Consider the following 11,991-nt stretch of genomic DNA (forward strand, 5'->3'; position numbering starts at 1 on the left):
TAAATCCAAGCAAACTTTTCGTAAATTCAAGCAACCTTTTCGTAAATCTAAACAACCTTTTCGTAGGCGTCCCCGGATTGGCCCGGGAGATCGAATTGATTATAGAAACATGAGTTTAATTAATAGATTTATTAGTGAACAAGGAAAAATATTATCGAGACGAATAAATAGATTAACCTTGAAACAACAACGATTAATTACTCTTGCTATAAAACAGGCTCGTATTTTATCTTTCTTACCGTTTCGTAACTATGAGAACGAAAAGCAATTTCAAGCCCAGTCAATTTCAATAATTACAGGTTCTAGACCCAGAAAAAATAGACATATTCCTCAATTAACGCAAAAGTACAATTCCAATCGAAACTTAAGAAACAACAACCAAAATTTAAGAAACAACAACCGGAACTTAAGTTCCGATTGTTGATGTTTTATTCGAATTCGAAAGGGCCAGACCTATATATATTATAAAGAAAGTAATCCAGCTCGTTGATTCCTACCACTTAATCTTAATTTATTGTATCTTCCCGGAGTTCCCTCTCCGGGAATTCATCTTTTATTATTCCAGTATATTACTTTATTTATACCTTTAATTGATGATCTTTATTTTATTGGAAATCGTGTAAAGATTATTTGGATTTGATACAGCTACTTGTGCAAGCATTTTACGATTAAGAATCAATTTCTTCTTGTACAGGTTGTGTATTAATTTACTATAACTATCGAATACTTTATATACCCGCGTTGCTGCGTTTATCCGAGTGATCCACAAACGACGAAAATCCCTCTTTTGCCTACCTCTATCTCGATGAGAGGAAACAAAAGCTCTTTTTACCTGTTGGGTAATCATTCGATTAAGTCTTAAATGAGCCCCTCTAAAGTTTGAGGCAAATGAACGCATTTTTGTTCGTCGTCTCCGGGCTATATATCCTCGCGGAACTCTGGTCATTGAATCAAATTAACCTTAATGAATAACTAATGATTTCTCTTCTTTTAGCCACCCTTTTTCTCATTAATAACAAAACTAATTATTCCGATATATAAAATATTAATTCCAATGGCTTTTGCTATAGTAACCTTCCCAACCACGATTTTTTATTCCACTCCGTTCAGTTATTTCTATACGAAATAACAAATTCATTCTAATAATACTAAAAAAAATAGTGGGTTCCATCGTTTCTATGGTTCCCTTTTAAACGGTGAGGCCCTCTCTATACACCGGAGCCCTTTCTTTCATCAAAAGGTATTGCGAACTTGTATAGTCCACATTCTTTGGCTCTACCTATCCATTATAGAGTAAATAGCTCTTTTCACAATAAGAGTTATCCATACAGTGACGGTATTTAATTATGAAAGTTGGCTAAGTAGCTGACCCTGTTAGTCCGTTCTTTTAAGATAAAGGAGCATAAGCCTTTTTCTTTTTATTACTATTTCCTCCGCTTAATGGATAACCATTTGCTACCAATGGGAGAATTGCTTCTTATTTCCAATTTAGATAATTGGATTTGCACCAAAGGAAACCATAAATTCCATATACCATAGAAATCTAGGATAGAGAAGCTATATCCTATTCATTGGTACTAATCATGGATACTTCAATTTTTTTTATATTTGTTTGAAGTCATGATCTGAACGAGTCGCACATACACCCTAGCACATGTTCCTCGACGCTGAGGGCATCCTTTAAGCGCGGCCGTTTTTCGAGCATTTCGTATTGGCTGTCTTGCGTTTCTAATAAGTTGTTTAACCGTCGGCATGTTGTATGTATATAGAAAAAAATGGATTGGTTTAGATCCATCTTAACCTGATGATTGCTCATCATGAAGTCTTTCTATTTTCTATTAAATCGAGGAAAACACGAATTTAGCTGTGAAATAACTTTACAAGAAATCCGGACACTACCAATCCTTAAACATTTCTGGAAACCACACTGGATCAGTATCGCAGTGCTTGTCAATCATTTCATCCCCTACAATATCGACAAGTCCATAAGCTTTGGCTTCGTCTGCTGACATAAAAACATCCCTTTCCATGTCTTCGGATACAACCCAAAAAGGCTTGCCTGTTCTTACTGCATAAACCCTTGTGATCATTTCGCGAACTTTGTGTAACTCTTCTACTTCTAGTAAAAATTCTGGTGTCCTTGCCCGATAATAAGCACTAGCAGGTTGGTGAAGCATAATCCTCGCGTGAGGGAATGCTATACGCTTGGTGGGTTCTCCTCCAAGCAGAATGAAGGACGCCATGGAGGCGGCTATTCCGAGGCATATTGTATATATATCTGGTGTCACCGTTTGCATCGTATCAAAAATAGCCATTCCTGAGATTAGCCACCCGCCTGGGGAGTTTATAAACAAAAAAATATCACTAATTCCATCTTCTATACTCAGATATACCATGAGACCTGTAATATGATTCGTGATCTCGCAACGAATCTCTTGACCTAAAAAAAGTGTCCTTTCTCGATACATAACATTGTATAAGTCAACCCAAGTCGCTTCTTCATCTCCAGGAATCCGGTAAGGTACTTTTGGAACACCAATGGGCATATTAGATTAATATTATTAAATTTAAGTAAGAAAACCACACTTTAATATGGAAACGTAAGAATGGAACAGAAAGAAAGAATCCGCAGTTTATTGTCTTAATTTTTATTCTTATTCTATATGAATATTATAGATTCTATTAATACGTAGATTGAAAGGTTATACATATAAGGAATGTAAGACAGATTGAATAAAGAAAAGGGAATGGGTGATTTGAATGCTAAACAAAGAGGGGTAGCGATCTATTCTTCGTTTTTTCCAAATTGGCCAAGTTACCCATTGCATATTGGCACTTATCGAGTATAGAATAGATCTGCTTCTCTTTCTTCTTATGAACAGAATTGGCTTCTTATTTTTAATGGAATGAAATAAATATTCGCGCTTTCTGACACAGAATCCCCTAGAAGGGTTAGGTACATAGGATATGGATAGTCTTTTTCAATGCGATAAAATAAAGCGACATCGTGTCTATTTTTCTTTGCTAAAGGGGTATTTCCATGGGTTTGCCTTGGTATCGTGTTCATACTGTCGTATTGAATGATCCGGGTCGATTGCTTGCGGTGCATATAATGCACACAGCTCTAGTTTCTGGTTGGGCTGGCTCAATGGCTTTATACGAATTAGCAGTTTTTGATCCCTCTGATCCTGTTCTGGATCCAATGTGGAGACAAGGTATGTTCGTAATTCCCTTCATGACTCGTTTAGGAATAACGGATTCGTGGGGTGGTTGGAGTATTTCAGGAGGAACTGTAACAAATCCGGGTATTTGGAGTTATGAAGGTGTGGCAGGTACGCATATTGTGTTTTCTGGCTTGTGTTTCTTGGCAGCGATCTGGCATTGGGTATATTGGGACCTAGAAATATTCTCTGATGAGCGGACGGGAAAACCCTCTTTGGATTTGCCCAAGATCTTTGGAATTCATTTATTTCTTGCAGGGGTGGCTTGCTTTGGCTTTGGGGCATTTCATGTAACGGGTTTGTATGGTCCTGGGATATGGGTATCCGATCCTTATGGACTAACTGGAAAAGTACAAGCTGTAAATCCAGCGTGGGGTGCAGAAGGTTTTGATCCTTTTGTTCCGGGGGGAATAGCTTCTCATCATATTGCTGCGGGTACATTGGGTATATTAGCGGGCTTATTCCATCTTAGTGTCCGTCCGCCTCAACGTCTATATAAAGGATTACGTATGGGCAATATTGAAACTGTACTTTCCAGTAGTATCGCTGCTGTTTTTTTTGCAGCTTTCGTAGTTGCTGGAACTATGTGGTATGGGTCAGCAACGACCCCAATCGAATTATTTGGGCCTACTCGTTATCAGTGGGATCAGGGATACTTTCAGCAAGAAATATATCGAAGAGTTAGCAATGGTTTAGCCGAAAATCTTAGTTTATCAGAAGCTTGGTCTAAAATTCCCGAAAAATTAGCCTTTTATGATTATATTGGTAATAATCCGGCAAAAGGGGGATTATTCAGAGCAGGCTCAATGGACAATGGGGATGGAATAGCTGTTGGATGGTTAGGACATCCCGTCTTTAGAGATAAAGAAGGACGTGAGCTTTTTGTACGCCGTATGCCTACTTTTTTTGAAACATTTCCGGTTGTTTTGGTAGATGAGGAGGGAATTGTTAGAGCAGACGTTCCTTTTAGAAGAGCAGAATCCAAATATAGTGTTGAACAAGTAGGTGTAACGGTGGAGTTCTATGGTGGCGAACTTAATGGAGTAAGTTATTCTGATCCTGCTACTGTAAAAAAATATGCGAGGCGTTCTCAATTAGGGGAAATTTTTGAATTAGACCGGGCTACTTTGAAATCTGATGGTGTTTTTCGCAGCAGTCCAAGGGGTTGGTTCACTTTTGGTCATGCTACCTTTGCTTTGCTCTTCTTTTTCGGACACATTTGGCATGGCGCTAGAACATTGTTCCGAGATGTTTTTGCTGGTATTGATCCAGATTTGGATGCTCAAGTGGAATTTGGAACATTCCAAAAAGTGGGAGATCCAACTACAAGGAAACAGGCAGTTTGATACACATTGTTATAGTATCTTTCACCTCTCTTTTTTGATTTGACATGGGAAACATCTCCCATCCTTTCTTTGACTCTTTTTCTTTCTTTATATGGGAAATTATCCCAAATGACAAATGAATAGGTGTGGAAGTTATAATTGTAAATAAACCAGGATCGAATCTATGGAAGCATTGGTTTATACGTTCCTTTTAGTTTCGACTTTAGGGATAATTTTTTTCGCTATCTTCTTCCGAGAACCACCTAAGGTTCCACCAACTCCAACTAAAAGAATAAAATAATTTCATTTAAGTAAGAAGTCCCCCTATCTGGGAGACTTCTTACTTAAATTAGTCTCCGTGTTCTTCGAATGGATCTCTTAATTGTTGAGAGGGTTGCCCAAACGCGGTATATAAGGCATACCCAGTAAAGCTTACAAGTAAACCAGATATGGAGATGGCGACTAAAGTTGCTGTTTCCATTTTTATAGAATTTCAAGATTACAATGGATCTACGAAAAGATCGTGTATTTACAACTACAACGGAATAGTATACAAAGTCAACACCAATGATTAAATAGAATTTATGGCTACACAAACCGTTGAAGATAGTTCTAAACCTAGGCCAAAACGAACTGGTGCAGGTAGTTTACTGAAACCCTTGAATTCGGAATATGGGAAAGTCGCCCCGGGTTGGGGGACTACTCCTTTTATGGGGATCGCAATGGCTTTATTCGCTATATTCCTATCTATCATTTTAGAAATTTATAATTCTTCCGTTTTACTGGACGGAATTTTAACCAATTAGGTTTCTACTAACTAAAACTAGGAAGTCAGAGTTTTTCCATCCAAAAAAGCCTTTCTAGTTTAAGATCTACATTTCTAGATATTATGGTAGTTCGACCGCGGAATTTTTTTGTTTCGGTATCTCTGGAATATGAGTGTGTGACTTGTTAGAATTGATCCTATTGATAATACATAGAAAGGGCCTGTTATCTCTATCAAGATGATTCTAATTCGTCAGATATTATTTATTCTAGTATCTGGAACACGAAATAGATAGAGTGGATCAAAAAAAAATGGAACTATGATTCATACTCACTATTAAGACCTCGCAACCAGACTGAAAAATTCAAGTAGTTCTTAAATAAAAATAAAAAAGAAATTTTCTTCCTTCCAATTTTGTTTGCCCAAAAGACAACTTTTTTTCTCTCGATTTTGTCGAGTCATTACACTGATTCAATAAATGATTATCAAGCGGTTCTTATTCGAAGAACCCTTGCCTTTTGTTTAGCTTGAGACTAAATCATCGTGGCTCTAGTATGAATCTAAGGTTTTAATTGAACTGATTCATAGGATCTCAACAAGATAATTTCTATATTACGCATAAAAAAACAAATCCTTTATAGGGAAGAGAAAAGTCAAGAAGCCTCTAATGACCAACATAAGGGAAAGGAAGAAAGAAAGACGCGCCAACTTGAGATTTTTTGGCATTATCATCACAAAGAAGATATTCCGGATTTTTCTTATTTGATATCTTCAAGGCAAATCGACCCAATTCAGTGGCTGATGAAGTTTTGAACCTTTTTTCTAATATTCGTTGAAAATTTTTGTGTTTCTGCTTGAGCCGTACGAGATGAAATTTTCATATACGGCTCTTAGAGGGGGACTCGGGTTAGTTACCTATCTCAATAAAGTATATGATTGGTTTGAGGAACGTCTTGAGATTCAGGCAATTGCAGATGATATAACTAGTAAATATGTTCCTCCCCATGTCAACATATTTTATTGTTTAGGGGGAATTACACTTACTTGTTTTCTAGTACAAGTCGCTACCGGTTTTGCTATGACTTTTTACTACCGACCAACCGTTACAGAGGCTTTTTCCTCGGTTCAATACATAATGACCGAGGCCAACTTTGGTTGGTTAATCCGATCAGTTCATCGATGGTCAGCAAGTATGATGGTTTTAATGATGATCCTGCATGTATTTCGTGTGTATCTCACAGGGGGATTTAAAAAACCCCGCGAATTAACTTGGGTCACAGGTGTGGTTTTGGCTGTTTTGACTGCATCATTTGGTGTAACTGGTTATTCTTTGCCTTGGGATCAAATTGGCTATTGGGCAGTCAAAATTGTGACAGGTGTACCTGACGCCATTCCGGTAATAGGATCGCCTTTAGTGGAGTTATTACGCGGAAGTGCTAGTGTGGGCCAATCCACTTTGACTCGTTTTTATAGTTTACATACCTTTGTACTGCCTCTGCTTACTGCCGTATTTATGTTAATGCACTTTCCAATGATACGTAAGCAAGGTATTTCGGGTCCTTTATAGGGAAGGCATATCATAGAGAATTATAATTATCATATATCATATCGGGTAGGTTTTGGTATTTCATTGCTACAAGCATGGGTTATTGTAAAATAACACATGTCATTTGGATACTTCTCTTCAACTCCAAAGTATTTTTATACAATACAAATAGTTGAAGTTAATTTTACGAAAGAAAAAAGGCGGATTATGGGAGTGTGTGACTTGAATTATTGATTTGGCCATGCAGATAAAGAATTGGATCTGCCACATTAGAATTCACAACCAAAGGTGTCTCCGCATCCAATCAACATGTAAGTCCCCTACCTAGGAAGGATAGGCTGGTTCACTTGAGGAGAATATCTTCTATGATCATACCGCAACCATGTCATCCATGAACAGGCTCCGTAAGATCCCATAGAGTAGAAATGGAATAAGTCATGTGACATGATCCAGTTCTCTATTTATTACACTTACCTTTTTATTATAGTATGGAAATGCATTCATTTTCTTTGCATCGATTGTGATCCGCAATACTATCGGAGTAAAAGAAGGGATCTAAGGAAGAATGTAGGCTAAACTTTTTGATTTTTTATTAGTAACAAGTAAATATTTTGTTTGGAGGTAAGAAACTTGCGATATTGAGGGGATAAATACCAACTAATCAAGAGACATGAGACAATCCACAAAGCAATTGATCATGATCAAATTTGTAAGCCCACTTGGATATTGAGCATTTACCCATAAGAATAGGATTATTTTCAATGAGTAGTTGTAGGTGCAACTTCGGAAAAGAGAATCTGATAAAGCTTTTCTTGCCTAGAGTCATTGAGTCATTATAAACCTTAATTCTATTAAGGATCTTCCGCGGTCTTATTTCTTTCACTCTTGCTCGAGCCGGATGATGATAAATTCTCATGTCCGGTTCCTTTGGGGGATGGATCCTAAAGAGTTCACCTATCCCAATAACAAAGAAACCAGACTTAAATGATCCTGTATTAAGAGCTAAATTAGCTAAAGGGATGGGACATAATTATTACGGGGAACCCGCATGGCCCAACGATCTTTTATATATTTTTCCAGTAGTAATTCTAGGTACTATTGCATGTAATGTAGGTTTAGCGGTTCTCGAGCCATCAATGATTGGTGAACCGGCAGATCCGTTTGCAACTCCTCTGGAAATATTACCCGAGTGGTACTTCTTTCCCGTGTTTCAAATACTCCGTACGGTACCCAATAAGTTATTGGGCGTTCTTTTAATGGTTTCTGTGCCAACAGGCTTATTGACAGTACCTTTTCTAGAGAATGTCAATAAATTCCAAAATCCATTTCGCCGCCCAGTAGCTACGACCGTTTTTTTAATCGGTACTGTAGTAGCTCTTTGGTTAGGTATTGGAGCAACATTACCCATTGATAAATCATTAACTTTAGGTCTTTTTTAGATATTTTTTGATTCATTCAACCGTGAAGTACCATAGGTATCTAGGAAATAGTTACTTCCAAGTGAATCTTCCCTAGATACCTAAAATCCATTTTATTATGATCCATTTCGCGAAAATATAGATTGTACCAAAGATGCTAAATTGTTTTCTTTTTATTCTAACTCGAAAAAGAAGAAGAAAAAAAATTGCAATGGATTTAAAACGAGAGTTTATTCTTAAGTAAATCAATTGGGAGATGCTTCTCTAGAGTGTCCCATATATGTTTTCTATCTTCCATACGAAAACTGTCAATTCTCAGAAGATCTTCTTCAGTCTTACTCAAAAGGTCCAATAGTGTATGTATATTGGCCCTTTTTAGACAATTATACGTTCTAGAAGTCAATTCTAATTGATCAATAAAAATACAATTCAATGGAATTCCTTTTTTGTTTTTCTTTAGATTAGTTAATCTTTTTTGAAAAGTAAAAAGGGGTGGAGTAAACCTGTTTTTATTTTCTTCGAAACTAGCGCCCTCTTCCTCCGCGTGTAGAAAAGGAAGAAATAAATCAATCAAATTACGAGAAGCCTCATAAAGTGCTTCCTTAGGGGTTAAACTTCCATTAGTCCATATTTCTAGAAAAAGTATCTCGTGTTTTTCATTTCCATTCCCACAAGAAAAAATACTATAATTCACATTTCGAACAGGCATGGATACAGCATCTATAGGATAACTTCCATCTTGATAGTTCTTTCTGAGTTCTGTCTGATATCCACGATCTCTCTTGATCTGTAAATCAATACAGAAATCAATGGGCTCTGTCAAGTTAGCTATAGGTTGTGCCGTATCAACGATTTCTACGGAAGGCGGTAAGATGATATCTTGAGCAGTTATGTATCTAGGACCTTTGACGCAAATGGATGCGTCTCTAACTCCATAGAGATTACTTCTCAATACAATTTCTTTCAAATTTAGTAAAATTTCTTGTACGGATTCTTCAATACCTGCTATTGTAGAATACTCGTGCGGCACGCTCCCAAATTTTGCACGTGTGATACATGTTCCTTCTATTTCTCCAAGTAAAGCTCTTCGCAAGGCAATACCGACGGTGTCCGCTTGACCTTTTCTAAGCGGGGACAGAATGAAACGACCATAATAAAGGCGCTTACTATCTACTCTTGATTCAACACACTTCCACTGTAGTGTTTGAGTGGATCCTGCTACCTCCTCTCGAACCATAATAGACTAGTATTATTATTTTATCATTGAATCGTTTATTTCTCTTGAAATGAAAGTTGAAAGCGGGTTAATTCTTTTACAGACGTCTTTTTTTAGGCGGTCGACATCCATTATGCGGCATAGGTGTTACATCGCGTATACAACTTAATCGCACACCACTTTTAGCAATGGCTCGTAATGCGGCATCTCTTCCACTACCAGCGCCCTTTACCATAACTTCTGCTCGTTGCAAACCTACTGTACGAATAGCATCTACTGCTGTTCTTTGACCAGCATAGGGTGATGCTTTTCTTGAGCTTTTGAATCCACAAGTACCGGCCGAGGACCAAAAAACCACCCGACCTTGTGGGTCTGTAACAGTTATAATGGTATTGTTGAAACTAGCTTGAACATGAATAACCCCTTTTGTTATTCTACGTGCACTCTTCCGTAAACTAAAACGTGCATTCCTACGTAAACCAATACGCACTTTCTTACGTGAACCAATTTTTGGTATAGCTTTTGCCATATTTTATTATCTCATAAATATGAGTTAGAAATAAAAAAAAGAAAAAAAGATACAAAGATATCCGTTTCAGGGTAAAATAAACCCTTTACTTTAATTATTTTAAATGAAATTATTTTATTTGGAATTGGAACATTTCCGCGGGTACTTTTTTTTACTTTTTAGAAAGTAAAGTTCTTTTTCGAAAGATTACCCCTGTCTTTGTTTATGCTTCGGATTAGAGCAAATGACTCTAATTCGTCCACGCCTACGAATCAGTCGACATTTTGTACAAATTTTACGAACGGAAGCTCTTATTTTCATATTTCCGTATCCTTTTTTAAACTATGAATCTAATCTTTTGGAAAAAATAAGTCTCTTCGCTTGAATTTTAGAACTTAGAATTTATTACCCTAGAAAAAAAAAGAAAAACCTAATCCTTTGAATCTTTGGTATCCTTCAAATCTTCGCTATCCTTCAAATCTTCGCTATCCTTCGAGTCTTCGATACGCTTCGAATCCTTATGGGGAAGTCTATAAATTATACGTCCCTTGCTTGAATCATAACGACTTACTTCAATTTTGACCCTATCCCCCATCAGTATTCGTATAGAACTAGACCGTATCTTTCCTGAAATATAGCCTAGGATGATGGTGTCATTCTCTAGCCGAACGCGGAACATTCCATTGGGTAGGGCTTCCGTAACTAAACCTTCGAAAGTTACTTTTGCTTCTCTCGGGTTTTTTTTTTCTCTCCTATTTTTTTTTTCTGTCATATTTTTTTTCTCCTATTTTTCTATTTTTATTTTAAAAATAGGAAGGGCGAGATAGAATTCGAGCACTATAGGCGGGGCGATTACCATATATAACATAAGACTTCTCCCCCAATTCTGTTTAGTCGAGCTTCTCGATCTGTCATTATTCCTCGAGAAGTAGAAAGAATAGCAATTCCCATTCCACCCAAAACTTTAGGAATTCCTTGATAGTTGGTATAAATTCGTAAGCCGGGTCGGCTGATACGCTTTAAAAAGGTTCTTGTTCTATATATTCCTTTTATAGTCTTTCTCTTTTGATGTCGCAAAGTTGAAACCAAGAAATATCTGTTACGTTCCTGATGTTTCCGAACACTTTCAATAAAACCCTCTCGTAGAAGTATTTTAACAATGTTTTCGGTAATATTTGTAGATACTACTCGAACTGTTCCTTTTTTATTCATGTCCGCATTTCTTATAGAGGTTAGTAAATCAGCAATAGTGTCCTTGCCCATAAGACTCTAATTCTAGGTTCCTCCTAATTTTTCTATAATCAACATGTTTTCTTTTTTTTTTTTTCATTTTGGATTTTAAAACATATACGTAAAACACAATCTACTAAATTAATTCTTTGGTCTCAATTTCGCCTACTAGTATTTATAATACTTCAGGAGCTAATGAAACTATTTTGGTAAAATTCAATTCTCTCAATTCCTCGGCAATCGCGCCAAAAACTCGAGTTCCTTTTGGATTGCCTTTTTGATCAATTATAACCGCAGCATTGTCATCATAGCGGATTATTATACCGTCTTCGCATTTGAACTCTTTACATGTACGTACAATTACAGCTCGAATTACTTCGGATCTTTCTAGAGGCATTTGGGGCAATGCGTCTTTGATTACAGCAACAATAACATCACCAATACGAGCATATCGCTGATTACCAGCAGCTCCTATGACTCGAATACACATCAATTTTCGAGCTCCACTATTATCTGCTACATTTAAAAGGGTCTGAGGTTGAATCATATTATTTTGATTTCAATTTGTTATTTCAATGCAAAAGGATGAAAGAAATATTGTCTTTCCAGAAAGAAAAACCGAGCATTTTTTTTTATCTTCCATACCCCTTTTAGGGTTCTATATCTCTAATCGAATAAATTGACTTCGTATGGGCATTTTACTGGCAGCTATGGAGATAGCTGCTCTAGCTACAGTTTCAGATACTCCCCCCATTTCATAA

This window comes from Triticum urartu, unplaced genomic scaffold, assembly GCF_056163025.1.
Source record: "Triticum urartu cultivar PI428250 unplaced genomic scaffold, HENAU_Tu73 scaffold54, whole genome shotgun sequence".
Taxonomy (NCBI): domain Eukaryota; kingdom Viridiplantae; phylum Streptophyta; class Magnoliopsida; order Poales; family Poaceae; genus Triticum; species Triticum urartu.